The 18654-nt window shown below is 45.5% G+C and overlaps 1 protein-coding gene and 1 pseudogene across 4 annotated transcripts in view; one reads left to right on the forward strand and one right to left on the reverse strand.

The window, feature by feature from the left end:
• The window catches only part of LOC148121349 (cystatin-C pseudogene), a 40546-nt pseudogene extending 36204 nt beyond the window's left edge, over nt 1-4342 (forward strand).
• Nucleotides 1-18654, reverse strand: part of Kank1 (KN motif and ankyrin repeat domains 1) — a 197774-nt gene that overhangs the window by 124339 nt on the left and 54781 nt on the right. For all 4 annotated transcript variants that reach the window (XM_048438740.3, XM_085693734.2, XM_085693733.2 and 1 more), the window contains exon 2: nt 2727-2852. The gene's annotated coding sequence lies outside the window, so the exon portion shown is untranslated. The remainder of the gene's footprint in view (nt 1-2726; nt 2853-18654) is intronic.

Genomic DNA, 18654 nt, shown 5'->3' on the forward strand with positions numbered 1-18654 from the left:
CACGGTGTCTCTTTGTGTCACATTGTCACAGCAATGGGAGAGTGACCAAGATAAGGACATGGTTCTCAGTTGGTAGAGCACTTTTGTCACATGCATGAAAATGCATGCCGCCCTGGGTTGGACCCCCAGAACTACACAAATTGGTTGTGACAGCACATAACAGTAGTCTTAGCACTCAGAGGGTAAAGCTAGGAGGATAAGAAGTTCAAAGCTGGTCAGAAGGATGGCTCAGAAGGCAAAGACCTGGTAACCGAAATACAATCCTAACAGAACCCATGTTTGTGGGGAAGGAGAGGGTCAACTCTACAAAGTTATTCTCTGACCCTGACAGCCATGCGTGTGCTGAGGCATATCACCCCTATACACACATAATACACAGCATGAGTAACTGTGTATGCACATGCATGCATGTGTGCGTGCGCACACACACACAGAGAAAGAGCACACTGACAACAACGGTAATAATAGCTTTTTAAAAGAAGTTCTGGGTCAGCCTAGGCTATACAGAGTTTAAGGCCTGGGATACACGAGCTCCTGACTCAAACAGCCAAGAAGGAAATCCTCTTCGTTGGATCTTTTCTCAGCCCTTTGATCTCTGAAGTCTTCAATGTCCCCATTTATGCACACTCGCTCTCTACATGGTTCTAACATGCCCAAGTTCCCTTCTCCCAACTCTGCTGCCTTCTCCTATGGAGCATCGGTTTTGCTCTTCCTGTACCAGGACATCTCTGGCCCTGGCTTTCCCTACCCATCACTCTGTGGCTTTATCCTTACGCAGGGAATATCAAGAATGAGGATTAAAGACACAAAGACGGAATCTAGAGTGCTTGCCAGCTCTGCTGCTGACCATTCTATGACCTGAAGTGAGTAAAACCCTTAATCCTCAAGTTAATTTTCTTCCCTATAAAACCAGGGTAGTAACAGCAGCTCCACCTCCCTGACCAGTTTGCAGAGAGGAACATATGTGTGTGTGTGTTCTGTGTGTATGTGTGTGTGTGTGTGTGTGTCTGTGTGTGTGTGTGTAAGTCCAATGGGAGTCATAAAGCTGCAAGAGCCTGTCTACCCTGTTTCTACCCTTGTACATGACCCCCCTGCATCAACTAAGGCAGGAATGGTGATGTGTGAGCTTCAGCTAATCAGAGCTAATGCTACCAGTATGACACTATCAGTGGTCTAGTTTCTACTGTGATTTACTAATTTAGGAACACTCACATTCCATTCAAGCCAAGTACAGCCTTTGTTTTTTGTTTTGCTTCTGTGAGCATGTACTTCTGGAAGACAGCTGCAGCCAACAATTCCTGAGCATGTACCAAGGCAGAACATCCTAAAGAGTTTTACAAAGGAGGTCGGGGAAACTGAGGCAGAGTAGCCCTCCTCTGATCTAAAGCCAGGCATCTTACTGGAGAGCCTGTACCTCTCTGCACTGTCCTGCCACTCCATCAGTGAGGACAGAAAGAGAATGTCCAGAATACTGGACAGAAGAGGATATCTATGCAAGAACCTTTGGGATCTCTAAAACCAAGACAAGGGCATTCAAATTGCAATCTGCAAGTGCTGCTGGCCATCATCACTTACTTCTCGATCCTGAAGCCAAGGAGCTGCATTGGCTCAGCCTTCTGAAAACCAACAAGCAGAGTGTCCCATCAACCCTGGCAAGGATATGGTGGTAGCAATTCATCCCACAGAGATAATCATACATGTGGGTGGCAAAGACTCCCAACAAGGAAGCCTCTAAAATGAAAGAGAAGTGATGTGTGCAGCCAAGAAAAGGAGAGGGTGGAGAGACTGAACTTCACACAGTTCTATAAAAGGGTGTGTTGTTGAATTGTGTACAGCCGCCTATTGGTAGGGCTTATTAGCTCACTAGCCCAAGTTTACAAGCATGGACAAGTCACTTAGTTTCCCAGAGTCTCAATTTTCTTAGTTGCAAATGGCGACAAAGGCTCTTACAGCATCACTGAGAGTTAACATACTGACAGGCCAGAAAGATGGCTCTGCAGGTAAATGCGGCGCTATTCAAACTTGATGACCTGAGTTCAGTGCCCACAATCCACAGCAGGAGAACCCAGCCCTGAACGTTGTCCTCTGACCTTTGCATGCACACACATGCACACACCATAACAAAGGACAAAAGAAGTAATCTCGGTAGGAGTCAATAAATTAACACCTACAAAGGGGGTGGTGCAGGGACTGGTACAGGGCAATGCGGTAAATGTCAATCATTTCTAAACCAATCTAGGAAATGAAGCACACATACTACATAAACTGGGACAATAACTCAGTGAGATGCTAATGTCTCTGAAAGCGGGACAATAATTTTCTATTAAGCTCCCTGTATTTTTACTTTTGCCTTTGAAAATATTTAAGCATTTCCATTTATTTCAAGTAGCCTTAATAATACTTCTCTTGATCTAATAATTTTTTTCCTAGTATAATCCAGCCTATGCATACTGTGTTTATGGAAATGGAATATTTTATTGATTTAATCTGAGGAATAATATATTTCACCTCCATTTTTCTGCGTCAAGCAGTCTGCTCATATTTCATCCTATAAAAAATATTTTCTGCACTCTTATACATTTTCAGATTAAGAGTGTTCTGAATGGAATATCAGAACATAAGACCCTATGGGAGAGAATGGATTAATATCTGTAGAAAGTAGGGTTATAGGAGACAAACACGACAACTCTGTGACGACTCTAAGATTAAAAAAAAGTAAACCTTACCGTAATCATGTAAGGTCGGAGGTTACCACAACAAACATTTCAACTCCGCAGACAACTCCCTAGTGGGGCCTGAAGATGACCGTCACTCAGTAGCGCAGCAGTCCATCCAGCATGGCGACAATCATTCTGAAAGGGAAGAGGTCTCACTGAGAAAGGGATGGAGCAATCTTCCCTCTGGGTTGAGACTACAGGCAGGATAGTCAATGGCTGGAGTCAGCTATGCATTTCCAAAATCAAACCACTCTTATGTTGATGCATTCTTTCCAAGAAAAGGGCTCTGCCCCTCACCGCCTTTCATCCTTACTTCTTACCGTCTTCTGTGTGGTTGCTAAGACATGCATCGGTCGGCTCACGCATCCCACCCATCTTTCCGTGGTTTCCTGTCATTTTGTACTCAGACCACTCCATCATCAACACTCTGAGTGGCAGTTCCCTGGGAAAAACCTTGGAACTGTCACTCAATCACTCTCTCCACCGCTCCCACCCAACATCCATCCGGCACCGTCTTTCTTGAACCTCTGTTTTAATAACAGTGATTTGGTAACACTGCCTGTTGCTACATCCATCGGTGTATTGCATGTGTCTGCAACTTCTTAACCTGTAGCTTGGACTCTTCCTGTAGATTGCCACCTGCCCACTTTCTTCCTATTACCTGCACAACCTTGAACAGATCGCCCTTGTCCCTGAGCTCTTGGTTTCCTTAACTACACAATCCAGCACCGATGCTGGGTATCACACCCTCATTGCTCTAGGAAATCAGAGGTCCCTGGGCAGGAATCATGCTCCTGCCATTCTGCAGAGTGTAACCAGGTTATGTTTGCCCTGCCATATATCTCGGTTTCGCTATGAATAAACTGAGAGCATGCACCCCAGAGGCTGCTGTAAAAACAAGAACAGCGTGATCTTTTGTCTCCCTGATCCCGCCACAGGTACTCGACAGCATTAGCCATTTCCCATCCCGCCTTACAGACTACACGAGCCCTCAGGCTCTCTAGCTTTAAAACTTCTAAACCCCGAGTTCGGCCACAACGCCGAGTCTTGCTGGAGCACCATCTCTTTGTCCCAGCCAACCACGGCCAGTCCGTTATGCGCCCAGCTGCTCCTGATGGCGGTCCTGGCCTTGGCCTCAGCCGTGACCCCCCAAGCAAAGTCCCGGGCCTGTTGGGAGGCCTGTAGGAGACCAATGCCAATGAAGAGGGGGTGCAGCAAGCGGTGGACTTCGTCATCAACGAGTACAATAAGGACAGCAACGGCGCAACACAGCCGTGCCATGCAGGTGTTGAGAGTCCGTAAGCAGACTGTGGCTGGAGTAAACCACTATTTGGACGTGACGGTAGGCCAAACCATATGCACCAAGTCCCAGCCAAACTCGACAGAATGTCCTTTCCATGACCAGCCCCATCTGATGAGGAAGACACTCTGCTCCTTCCAGATCTACACCGTGCCCTGGGAAGGCACACACTCCCTGACAAAATCCAGCTACAAGGCTGCCTAAGGGTGATGGGGACTGCTCCTTACTTGTACTCCCCTCCTTCCCTGTTGTGTCCCATCCCTTGGGAGGGTGCTCTAGCTCTGGAGGACACCTCCATCGTGTCAGCTCCAGGGGACAGTGGAGCAGCTGCTGCAGACAGGTTCTGCACATCTGAGCAGCTGTCGCCTGGTTCCACTTCTCCCCCTGCAGTACCTGTCACGCCTGGCTCAATTAAATGAATGAATGAATGAATGAATAGATGGGTGGATGAATCGATAAATGAATGAATGAATAAATGAAGATTTCCTTTGGCTAAACAACAACAACAACTTTTAAACCCCAAGCCCTCTTTTATCCACAGCCTCAGTCTTAAAGATTTTGTCGTCTACCAAATATCAACTCCTCTGGGGGCTTTCAGTTTGTCCATGATCTACCATCCACTAACTATGTGCTACCAATTTCCAATTCCTTCTCTTCCAGTGAGACTAATCCGACTACCAAAATAGGAGAAGAGTTTTAAGTATGTCCGACACATATTAGATCTCATGCCAAAGTGAGCATGCTCGATTTTCAAATGGTGTCTCATAACGAAGCTCTCCGCATCACTGAAGAACTTGTCATGGGAAAAGATGATGGGTGACTGCAATTTTACCCCAAAGATGACAGATAAGGAACTAAAGGAAATAACCTAGAGAGGAGAGCCTTATTTGGACAGCCAGTTTCAGAGGGCACAGCAGCTAAGTTCACTTCATGGTGGGCCAGGAAACAGAGAGAGCTAGCAGGATGCGATTCTGTGTGTGATGATATACCCCCAGGGATGTGCTACTTCCTCCAGCCAGCTCCCAAAATCTCACCACCAGCTGGAGATACTTCAGTTCCAAGCTGTCCAACTCTGCTCTGCCAACGCCACCCTGCTTGCCTGGCTTTGTCTCCCTAAGAAACCTCACAGAGCCATTCAACACTTTCTGCCGTCAGCTCGGGAAAGCTGGCGTCTAGTCGACTTCTATGTTAGTCTTCTGCTTCAGGAACATGATGGACGGCCACTCCCACAGACCACAGACGGGGACAAACTGACAGCACAGTGCTGAGTAATCTATATAGGCAATGCTCAATTGTTTCTAAAGTAACGTCAAAATAGTGTTTGTTCTAAACCGGGAGGTGGTGGCGCATGCCTTTAATCCCAGCCCTTGGAGGCAGAGGCAGGTGGATCTCTGTGAATTCCAGGAAACCCTATCTCGAAAAACCAAAACCAACCAACCAACCAAACAAACAAACAAATAAATAAATAAATAGTGTTTGTTCTCAGCTATAAGTTTAGAAAATTCAAGAGATAAAGCTTTTTAAGTGCCGTTAGCCTCTCACTGAATCTTCTCCCACTTTGGTATGTATGCAAGGCCAATTTATAAACCTAACACACAAAAAGGAATATTCTGACATTATTTGTAACTGGATTTTCCCATTTATTTGAAGAAAAGCACTGTCATTTAATAATTTCCTACATTTTTATTTTAATGAATGCATGAGATTTTACTTTAAAACCCCTTGGGCTCACTGGGATAATTTCTAAGCTTTGACTATAAACCTGTGCTGACACACCATCCGTTATTTTTCTGGAAAAAGTCACAGGCTAATCATGTAGAACATACGGAGCTGACGCCGTGAAAAGCTGCACATAAGAACGTCAAATGCCATGGCACACAGCAATGCCACAGTTCCACACCCCTCTACTGCTTGGGTAGTATTTCTCTTTAATATTATAGTCTAGAGACTCTTCAAACTCAGTGTGCACATGAAACTGAACATGTTACCGTCTTAGACTTCTTGTTCACGCCCTTGGTTTATTTTTTGTTCCCCATGTGGATTTACACTATCTCATGATATCAAGGGCATTATCTGCTTGCAACCCTGACTAAACATTGGCTGGGATTTTTTGTTGTTGTTGTTACAAGAAGCAAAGTCTACAGAAGCTCCTAAATATCAGAAAGGACCCTGGGGTGGGGGGATCTTGCGTCTTGCATGTTGAAAGACACTGGTTTGCCTTCGCCTTGCTGAACATCAAGGCAAGTTCATGAGTCAATGCAATACTCATAGAGACAAATGAACAAACAAGATCACCCCCACTTACTAAGCAACAGGTGCGTACTCTTCCAACCCTTTAGGAGGCTGGTAGGTGGGCACTAGCATTCCTCTTTTACAGACTAACACACAGCACAGCGAGAGATACTTGGTTCTATATAGAAGCCATACAGGGATGGGACGATGGCTTACTAAGTGCTTGCTACACACACACAAGGACCTGAGTTCAGATCCTGGCACCTATGTAAAAGCAAGGTGTGACAGCCACATGTTTGCGATCCTAGTGCTTGAGGGGTGAGGGGGAGACGGATGGATCCCCAGGTATCTCTGACCAGACTGTCTGGCTACAGTGGTTAAGTTCTGGGTTCAATAACATAATATACTTTAAAAAGGAGAGTTTGGAACAATAAAAGACAAAGGACCTTGACCTCTAGACTCTATTATAAGTGCATATACAGGCATGCTTACACACACACACACACACACACACACACACACACACACACACACACCCCAAGCCATACGCTGCTTCTTAAGACTACGTTTTTGGTTTCTTAGTTGTAATCCCAGAAGCCAAGTCGATTCTTTTCGCCAACTTCAAACATCTAGCTCCGTCCATTCTCTCGAGCTTCTCTAGTAAACTCAGTCACTAGCAAACTCGTTCTGATAACACATAAAAAGCTAAGTACTTTCAGCTGGGAACCGAGGCTACACTATCAGCCTCTACAAACTCAACGGCAAATGCTTTCCTTTCTTCCAAAGTCCTTCAGCTGTTTGTGGGTTAGCGGCAGCCATAGTAACAGTACACACCTAAACCCTTCTTTTGTCAAAGGTGAAGCGCACTGTGCTCTATAAATATTTTATGCACAGTCCATTCCGTTCTGCAACTCTAGATGCTGAGGGCTTCGCGGATCTCTCTGGCAAACACTGTTTCTATCCATGCCGGGTGTGGGCTTCATCATCCCGTAGGTGTCCTCCCCACTTAGACCTAATTATCTGCCCCCAAAGCCTACTCATTCTTTACTGTTTTAGCTGTGCTATGGGCAAGGAAGAAGGGTCTGAAGTAAGGACAAAAGGAGGCAGCCGATAACTAAACCTGACTGCACTCACAGCTCTCTACTGAGGCCTGGGGGCAAAGGTTCATGGCTGTGTGACCCTGGAAGATAGGTTTTTTTTTTTTAATCAGAGAATATTAGTGGAACCAAATGGCTCACTGTTAGAAAGGGAAAACATATCCTTTGATTAATTTAATGATGATTCCAAAACGGTGCTATAAATTTGAAGGTCAGTGTACAACAGAAAGTTGTAAATTGGCTTTGGGAAGCCAGATGTCTCCCAATTCCTCTGCCACCTGATAGCAGCTACAGGCCCACACATCTCAGGAGCCATGAGCAGGGACCGCTGGCCTCCCCACAGTGTGGATGCAGCCACAGATGCTACGGAAGAGCTGTGACTAGCTGACCTGAGGAAGCGCGGCTTATCGACCGCCGGGCAGCACCCAGCCCTGAGGTAGCTCATCACTGACTGAGGGCAGGAAGCTTAGTGTTTAAATTCTAGTTATATACAGCTCTGGCTTCCCAAATTCAGGGAGGCTACCACAGCCAGCAGAGCCACATCTAGCCTCTGGCTGCACCCGCAGGAGAGTGGGAACCCCAGGAGAAAGCCCAGATGCTGACCTTCTACTTGTGTGACCTGAAAAGTGGTCCCAAAGTGGCAGGGACCAGCATCAACGCAGGACCCAAAGGCCTGACTGACACTGTGACATGCTATCAGGTCTGAAAGCTTAACACAACTTGTCTTAGGGCTTCCTACTGTTGTGATGAGACACCATGACCACAGCAACCCTTCCTTATGAAGGAAAACATTAAATAGGAGCTGGCTAACATTTTGAAGACTTAGTCCAATATCCTCATGGCGAGAAGCATGGCAGCACACATAGACATGGTGCTGGAGAAGGGGCTGAGTGGTCTCCATTCGGATCCAGAGGCAGCAGAAGAGTGAGCAAGCCAGGGGGCCTGACTTGAACTTCTTAAACCTCAATGCTCTCCCTATCAGTGACACACTTCCTCCAGTGAGGCCACACCTCCTGGAAACTCCAAACCCTGTGAGACTAGGGAGGCCATTTGCATTCAAATCACCACACAACTCCAGAAGGGAGGTGTGGGAACCGCCTCAGGAACAACCAAGGTGAGCCAGGTAAGCTGAAGAGAGAGGCTCACTGTGAACATCATATCAAGCTAGGAAAAAGGCAATAATCGCCACATCTCTAGTTTGTGGACAAAGATTCATCCCCAATTCAAATCACCTACTGACTGAAAAAAACAAGGAGAGAGGTTCAATGCCCAGAGTCTGTATTTTCTTAGTTACTTGCTTTCAACAAGTCTGTGTAACAAGTCTGTGTTACTTGCTTTCAACATTCTCAATAAAGGAGGCTTTTAAAGCAGACAGACACCCATGAAAATGCTTTGACCCCGAAGCCGTTCCCTAAGACCATCGGCTCAGGTATCACCACTGCTGCATCTCAGAAAGCATCAGGTGGTGACAGGCACGGGGCCTCGGGAGCAGAGGAACTAGGAAGCGGCCCACACTCCCTCTGTTTCAACATCAGCCTAGAGTCCAAGAAGATTGCTCCCCTAGAGTGGGGTTAATGGGTACATCCGCGACAGCATGCGTATACGCAGGGAGAATGACTGTCCTTTCATGCAATCTGTGGACTCTCTGGGGTTTTCTGATGAGGCCACAGGGTCAAAGAAAAACCACTTTTCACCTCCTAACACACTCCCTATGTCCTAGCTTCATTTCTGTTGCTATGGCAAAAACCTAACAACAAACAACGAAAGGAGAGAAAGGCTTCTACTACACTAGTCTGCAGAAGGCTGAGGACAGAGCCGAAAAGAGGGGGACAGTAGGTTTTCTCTGAGGCTCCTGGGGCTCTTAGGAGTATTTCAGGATCCTGATAAATTCACTCCTACGTTGGTACTGTTCCTTGTAGCAAAAGATTTCCAGGGGAACCATCTCTTCCATTTGCTGGGTGTTGGGAGCCCTAAGGCAGGGCAGAGAGGTAGGGGATGGCAGAGAGGTAGGGGATGATGGGGAGAGCTGCCTGACGGAGTAGAGCCTGTACCTGGGAACACCAGGCCAGCTAGACCTCGCCTCCCTCCAGACCTTCCTCATCAAGCTCTATTCTTTGAAGCTGGCACCTGATTACTTTCTAAATCTGGGGTGTGGTCAGCTCCTGTTCTCAGCTATATACATTTTATTAAATCCATATGTGAGACTCCTCCATTAGATGGCTGACTAGAAGCTGCCACCATGAGCTGGGTAAGGAGAAGAGGGAGTATAAGAGAGACAGTTGGGTGTGGTGGTGCCCACCTTTAATTCTAGCACAGGAGACAGAGGCAGGGGCAACTCTGAGTTCCAGGCCAGTCTGGTCTACATAGTGAGTTCCAGGCCAGTCTGGTCTACATTGTGAGTTCCAGGCCAATCTGGTCTACATCGTGAGTTCCAGGCCAGTGTCGTCTACATAGTGAGTTCTAGACCAGCCTGGTCTACATCGTGAGACTTTATCTCAAAGCATCATTCTAAAAAGAAAGCACGGACTGTGCTCGAAGAGAAGGAGCTCTGGAAATCCACATAGACGGTGACAGAATGGTGTCAATAAAAGGGCAGGTAACATGGCAAGGAGAAGCCAAACTGAACACAGTTCCAGTCTCATGGGTCCTCACAGGAAGAGGGGAAGCAGAAATCCCATTCCAAAACAGTTTACTTTCCTCTCTGTGAGTAATACTAGGAGCTGAGCCCTTAAGAACAAGCTGTTCAGTAAGAAAGAGCCCCAAGAACACTCCTCCATTGCTGGTGGGAATGCAAACTTGTACAGCTACTCTGGAAATCACTTTGGCAGTTTCTCAGAAAATTAGGAATCGATCTACCTCAAGACCCAGTAATACCACTTTGGCATATATACCCAAAGGATGCTCAATTGTGCCACAAGGACACTTGCTCAATTATATTCATAGCAGCATTATTCATAATAACCTCAATCTGGAAACAACCTAGATGCCCCTCAACTGAAGAATGGATAAGGAAAATGTGAGACATTTACAACTACTCAACAGTTAAAAAAAAAATTACATCTTGAAATTTGCAGGCAAATGGATAGATCTAGAAAAAAAAACATCCTGAGTGAGGTAGCCCAGACCCAGAAAGACAAACATAGTGTGTACTCACTCATAAATGGATATCAGACATAAAGCAAAGGATAACAATCCTAAGTCTGCAACCCCAGAGAACCTAGACAACAAAGCGGACCCTAAGAGAGACATACATGGATCCACTTAGGGAGGAGAAAAGGACAAGATCTCCTGAGTAAAATGGGATCATGGGGGGATGGTATAAGAGAAGAGGGGAGGAAGAGTGGGGAGTTGGAAAAAATGTATAGCTCAATAAAACAATAAAAAAAGAAAGCACCAAATTAAAGCAGAAGAGACATCAAACTAATAGTTAAGCAAATATATCACAGAAACTACACACCTACACACACACACCATACACACACTACAAACACCACACAGACACCACATGCACACACACACACACACCATACACACACTACAAATACCACACAGACACCACATGCACACACACACACACATACACACACACACACACACACTGAAAAGGGCAATATGATTCCACCAAAAATCATACAGAAACAATGTCAAACACACAAAGCAAGGAAATGGTATGAGACAGTCCGAAAGGAAAATACCAAATAGCCCTCAAAAACATCAGTAACATCAAATATCTCACTGGCATGAAACACATGGAATGATGTATTTCACACTCTAAAGTAAATAACTGCCAGTCAAGATGGCTGCAGCCAGGAAACTGCCCTTCAAAATAGAGAAACAGGCATTTCAGGACAATCACAAACCAAGGCAGTTTACGATCCAGCCAGCACTGTAGATGCTAAGAGGAATACTATCCAGGAGGAAGAAAGACAGTTCTAATCATAAGCACAGCAAATAAACTTCATAAAACAGAGATGCGAAGGAAGGGCAGGAGGAAGGAGTCCATCATATCCAACGTGGTTCAACAGTAATCCCAATCCTAATAAGACAGGAAGAAAAGAACAAAGAATAACCCAGCAAACTAGAAGAACAAACAACAAAATTAGGAATTCATAAACATGTTTCAAAGAACCTTAAATTACCAAAGACAAACTTATTTTAAAAAGCAGAATTCAATTATCTGCGGTCTCCAAGAAACACTCTTCACTAGCAAGCTAGATGCAGAGGGAAAAGATGGGAGTCTCTGCCAAGGAAGCCGAAACCTGAAAAAAGTTGGAGGATTTGGATCGCTGACAAAGTAGAACGCACACCAAAATTAGAGGAAATTTTAAAAGATTTTTATACGTATTAGTGAAAAATTCATTGCGAAGATACAACTGTAAGCATACATGTGCTGAAGACTGGGGCTTCTAATTCCATACTAATAGTCCTAAAAATCAATTCGGCCTGTCTCAGCCGGGCGGTGGTGGTGCACACCTTTAATCTCAGCACTCGGGAGGCATAAGCAGGTGGATCTGTGAGTTCGAGGCCAGCCTGGTCTACAGGGTGAGTTCCAGGACAGCCAGAGCTACCCAGAGTAACCTAGAGGGTGGAGTGGGAGTGTGGGAATAGTTCACCTTTAGATAAGTCATTGAAACTAAAATCAGCAAAGAAACTTCAGAATCAAGATCAAATGGATTTAATAAGGTTCCTACAGAATATCCCACATATTAAGCAACAAAATACATTCTTCTCTGCAGCCCAATGGACCATCTCTAAAACAGACTACATTCTAGGCCACAAGAAAGTCTTAACAAATACAAAAGAATCCAAATAATTCCTGTATCTTATCAGATCACAGTAAACTAAAAGGCAGACATCAATAGCAAGAGAAACTTCAAAAACTAAGCGAATGCAAATACTAGGCACAGGGCTACTGTAGGACAGTTTAAAAATGTTTAGGAATTGTACTTAAAACCAATACTTCTCAAATATTAGCAGGGTTTGTTAAACTGGTCGCTCCCATCTCAGAACGTCTGACTCAAGAGGTTTGGGGTGGAGCCTGTGATTTGTTCCTCCAGCATCTCCAGATGATGCCGCTTGGAGTCCAGCGAGCACATTTAGAGAAGCGGAAGACGCGAGCTCTCTGAGAGATGATGCACGGTTAAGTGTTGACTGTCTAGAGATCCCTTCAAACACTGCACACAGAGCACTTGCTACCTGGCAGGCAAAGGATATTAATGGCTTACAAGATAAGGTCCCATAGCCTGAAATAAAATCAGTCTCAGGAGAAGCGCCAAGTTTATCTCGAAGCTCCCTGTGTCTGAGCCGAGCCAGCATGTGCAGACTCTGAGTCACATTATCTCCCCCAGTGACCCCAAGCAGAAAGCCAACACAGACACGGGGGCTGGGCCTGAGAATGACAGGCAGCTCCATGAAGAGGAAGTGCCACGATGCACTGGACACAGCGAAGTAAGGGCAGCCGAGGGGAGGAAACTCAGCGGGCTCTTATGAACTCCCTGGCATCCCTCTGCGCCTCCTAAGACTACCTTTGTGGCCCTGGTCAGGCTGTCTATGGCAGTCCCCAAGAGAGGTTGCTTCCACTGCTGATGGCATGGCGAATCCAGAGACGTCTATCACCAGGGCAGACCTCGACAACGAAACTGTTGCAATGATTAAAAGGATGCTTCCAGCCTGTGGCTTACAACCTTTACCCTATCAGAAGTATTCAGTGACACCTGACACCTGAGAACATTAACTTGCCAAAAACCTCCCTGACGATGTGCACAGCCTGGGCCAGAGATCGCAGCAGAGAACCACTCATTAAAGCCACAGTTCAGGTCACTGTCCCCTGCCTGTCACCTAAGCACCGAGAGACCACATTAATACACACACAGAAATCCCTCACTAGGGAATATGGCTTTTATCACCACTATGTGGCAGACCTCAGGCATGCACTAGACAGACTTCATGCCCTTCCTTTCCACGTGTAAATGGACACTTATCTCCAGACTGTTATAAATCCCCCACTACTATGCAAATTTAAAGATGTTGCTTAGTATCAGAAACTGCTTCTTGCCTTAGATCATTTTTCCTGGTTTAACTGAAATACATTATGACATTTAAAACAGGATCCAGAACTCCTCCCTTGAAAAACAAAATGTGGGATAAAGATGCAGGAGCTTTTGATTTCTTTTTTCTATTTTCAACTAAAGCTTTGTGAATGGGAGCCTTCTCAAAAAAGAAATCACCATCTGAAGCTGTTTCTCCATGTTTTCATTTTTTTCCCCTCATAAGTAAACAAGCTCTGTTTGTGATATGATACAGTCAATGATACAGGTATCAAATAAAACACCCACCCACAGACATAATGTGTGGGAACGCGCGTGCGCACACACACACACACACACACACAGAGCCTTTAATAAAGCATTACAAACCTAAGGTAACTCCCATGTTGCTCATCTTGGGAATGTATAAATATCCTACTTCAATCCAGTGGGAAAGGGTGGGAGGTGGGGCCAGGGCTCGCCTGCAGCCCCGCTCATGGGACCTGCAGTATTGACTAAGAGAACCTCAGCAGAGCGCCAGCGTTGATCTTCCGGCGGACACCTGTCCCTTTAAACCCACACCCATGCCCACCCTCATGCTCCTTGGTTTTTAGGGAAGGTTACAAATGACAAGCTTCTGCCTTTCCCAAGAGCTCAGGGGCATAAGGTGAGCCTTCCAAGTCTTTGAAGCCAGAGAACAAAGACCATGTGACAGGCAGGACATCTCTGTGATTTTATGGGCTAAGACACCTTCCCCCCCACCCCATGAAAGACAAATCCAGATTGCCCTGGCACACACCCTGGAAGCACTGGGCCATGGGGGATGGGCCAGCCCACTAGTCCCCTCCCTGGTTCCTCCAAACACCTTCTGTTTTCTGTCCTCAGCCTTTAATTAAAGTTAGCTGCAGTTACAGAAACAAGATGCTCATTGTTCTCGCAAGTCAGCCCATCCCAACAGCGCAGCGCACCTTTCCAAACTGCACTCCTCAGAGACGGGAAAACTGACCTTCCAACTTCAGCCACTTTCCTTTTTAATTGTGCGTGCGTGTGTGTGTGTGTGTGTGTGTGTGTGTGTGTGAGAGAGAGAGAGAGAGAGAGAGAGAGAGAGAGAGAGAGAGACTGCAAGCATGTGTGTGCAATGCTGGTGCTAATGGATGCAAGAAGATGCATCAGGCTCCCTGGAACTGGAGTCACAGATAGCTGTGAGCCGGGGACAGAAGGCGGATCCTCTCTCTCTGCACAATCGACTGCTCAACCACTGAACCGCCTCCCCAACCACATATCAGCCCACTTTTACTACAATGAAATAATTTCTCCATCGTTTCACCCCAGATTTGGAAAACAAGTATTAACCACTGGGATTGGGGAGCTAGGAGAGTGGAGTTCACAAACGCTTTAATCATTTCGATCATTTTTAACACATCAGCATCTGTGCTACCCTCCCAGGGGCTCTTCCTTGAGGCTCACAGCTGTTACTTCCAGTTTAAAGAAGGAAATAATGACCTGGAACTTTATTATTCCAGATTCTTTATGTGTGTGTATATATATATATATATATATATATATATATATATATATATATATTTGTGTGTGTGAAATATATATATGAGACATACATCTATGAGACATACATATATATGAAACATATATATATACATATATGTACATATATGTGTGTATATATATATATGACACAGGGTTTCTCTGTGTAGCCCTGGTTGTCCTGGAACCTGCTCTGTAGACCAGGCTGGCCTTTAACTCAGATATATCCACCTGCCTCCACCTCCCGAGTGCTAGGATTAAAGGCATGTGCCACTACCACCTAGTGACAAAGTGTCATTTTAAATTTTAATTAAATTAAATACACGTGGGTATTTTGCTTGCTTGTATGTTTGGGCATCATGTGCAGGCAGTGCCTCTGAAGGCCAGAAGAGGGCACCAGATCCCCGGCCACTGGCATTACAGAGGCCTGTGAGCCACCAGGTGAGTGCTGGGAATCAAAGCCAGGTCCTCTACCGCGCCAGCACGGTGTGGAACCACGAGTCTGGCGGAGGGTGTCCAGGTTGAATGAAATCCACAGAGCACGAGGTTGAGGTGAAACAGCAGCTTTTTTATTGTTCTGCAGGGGCTAGCTTTTATACCATGGCACCAAATGGGGAGGGGGCTGCGAAGGGACTGTCACCTGACCCAAGGAGGGACTGTCACTTGACCACAGCAGGGGTCAAGGACTGATCACGTGCATTCAACCTTCACCTGTCCCCAGTAGGGACTGTCACCTGACCCCAGCAGGGATCAAGGAATAATCACGTGCACTCAAACTTCCTCATCCAACTCCAGGAGCAGAGGGAAGTTATGATTCTCTGCAGATAAGCACCTCAAATGGGGGCAGGGAAATATAACTCGGGGTAGCAATTCCCACAGTCCTCTGCAAGAGCAGCCAGCTCTTTTAACCCTTGTCACATTATCTTTCATTCTTCAGTGAGACGGCTCTGTGGAGGTGAGGTGAACTCAGGAAGCATGCTAACGACATAACATCAGACCCACACCTTCCTGAACCCTGAGAGCCAGTGACTAAAATCCACACCAGCTATCATTTACCAAGCTTTTTAGGAGAAAGGGGATTTCCTTTAAAAGTCAAACTCCCGGGGATTAACAGATATACTGCTATTAGGTTTGAAGAGACTGCCATGAATGCAAAAACAAGTCCTGCTGAGAGTGACCCCGGCAGCTAGCCTTCCTGTCCTATTCCAGCACGAGACCGTACCTCTGGGACTCCTCGCTATAAAACTGGAAAATACCAAGTCATTTTCCCAGAAATAGCAGGTACTCATGCAACAAACACATTAACATTTTAAACTTTCCTGCTAAAATGCACATGCCTTAAAAACACATTTATTTCAGTCACTATTACACATATAAGCCTGAGATGTATTAGCAGAAGCAAACATCAGCTTCTTGGTTTCAACTTGTTTTAAACTGAACTTCTCCATTGGGTGTAGCTGCACATATCTGTAATCTAGGTAATCAGAAGGCAAAGGTGGTAGCCATGAGTTTGGAGTCAGCCTAGTCCACACAGGTAAGGAACTACCTCAAAAAGACAATCAACCAAAAAACAGAAGCAGATATCCTCACAAAAATGCCTGCCCACAGGGAAGCTGGACAGATGTAGGAAACTAAAGATTTGATCTATGAAATATGAAACGAAGGAGCTGAATTCTGTTTACCAAATACCTAATTTCCCTATAAATCAATATTTCTCTCTGGATAATTTATCTATTGCCTTTAAATGAAATGTGTTGCTTTTCTGATAAAGGATTCTGCTCACTCTGTGTTTAAGAGTCTCAGCTGAGACCCTGAATGCCAACTAAATTCCTGGTATTTATTCAAAAAAGCCAAATTGGGAAACCAGGCGGCGGTGGCGCACACCTTTAATCCCAGCACTCAGGAGGCAGAGGCAGGTGGATCTCTGTGAGTTCAAGGCCAACCTGGTCTACAAGAGCTAGTTCCAGGACAGGCTCCAAAGCCACAGAGAAACCCTGTCTTGAAAAAACAAAAAAACAAAAACAAAAACAAACAAACAAACAAAAAGCCAAATTGGGGCTGAAGAATTGGCTCAGAGGTTAAGAGCACTTGCTATGGCAAAGGACCTGGCTTCAGTTCCAAACACCCACATAGTGGCTCACAAGCATCCGTAATTCCAGTTTCAAGGGATATATCACCTTCTTCTGACCTCACATATAATTGGTACACATACATACACAGATGCAGGCAAAACACCCATACACATAAATAACAAAATTGTTTAAAGCACATTAGGCAACTATCTGACTGTGACGTATGTGAGATTACGCATGCCTAGAATCCACACAGTAAGTCATGGCCTTTATTGTCTTTTTGTTTTAATGTGTTTATTTTCCTGTGCTGATGACCAAATCCTAGCCTCACATATACTAGGCAAGCACCCTATCACTGTCTGCCTCCCCAGATCAAACTCGTTCATTAAAAAAACAAAAACAACAAAAACTTCGGCTTGCAAAATGGCTCAGCAGGTGAAAAGATTTGCAATACAAGGTTGATGTTTCAAGCTCCATCCAGGAACAAAGAGTAGAAGGGGAAAAAGAAAAAAACTCCTAAATGGTTTTCTCTGACCTCTGCACAGTCATGGTACACATAGACCTGTACCCATTCTTACGTCATTTTATATTTTCATTTTAAAATGAGGCATGGTCACATCCTTGCCTATTAAACAGAAAAACACCCACTTGATTCTATAATGGGATCTCCTTTGCTAAATCTTAACAATGAAATAAAAATGAAATTTATGCCCTGGAAATGCTGAAGCATTCATGGGCAGCCTGTATATGGCAGCTCTGTTGAACTTGTCCATATTGGGTTTCATGGTCTAAGTTCATGAGGATGACTGATCAGGTCTCTTCCTCAAGAGGACACCAGATCTCATTACAGATGGGTGTGAGCCACCATGTGGTGGCTGGGAATTGAACTCAGGACCTTTAGAAGGGCAGGCTGTGTGAATATTCTTCACTCCAGCTGTGAATCACCCTGTTTTTTCAGGGTAGGTGCTGAGACTTTCATGTAATAAGAGACCAGCGGTTGAATGAGTCTAGCAAGGAGCCCTGCTAGAGAAACAGTAACTTCTGCCTTAGCACAACCCCTAGCAACCGCCAACAACCCCCAGCAACCATCAACAACCCCCAGCAACTGCCAACAATTCCCAGCAACCGCCAACAACCCCCAGCAACTGCCAACAACCCCCAGCAACCATCAACAACTCCCAGCACCCATCAACAACCACCAACAACTCCCTGCACCTGTCAACAACCCCCAGCAACCACCAACAACCCCCAGCAACTGCCAACAACCTCCAGCAACTGTCAACAACCTCCCTAAAGAAGGTTTGCTCTGCCATTGAGAGGACTGTATAATATATCATAGTTTGCCTTGAAAACACCTGTTCTGCAGAGAGCACACATCAATACTTGTCACACACAATTTACCATGGGGTTGATCCTGGATGGAGCCCTTCTCCTCAGCTAGACTGTGCCCAGAGGGATGGGTACCATTTTGTGGAGGTGCAAATTGGTGATTGACAGTTAATTGATTTAACAAGACACACCCACCATCCTTGGTAGTTACAGTTTAAGTTTGTTTTCTTTTCTGAGACAAAGTTTCTCTAGGTAACACTGTCCTAGAACCTGCTCCATAGACCAGGCTGGCCTCCAACGCAGAGATCCACCTGCCTGGGCCTCTCAAGTGCTACTATG

Source organism: Myodes glareolus, chromosome 7 (genome assembly GCF_982192425.1).
Source record: "Myodes glareolus chromosome 7, mMyoGla1.1, whole genome shotgun sequence".
NCBI classification, from domain to species: domain Eukaryota; kingdom Metazoa; phylum Chordata; class Mammalia; order Rodentia; family Cricetidae; genus Myodes; species Myodes glareolus.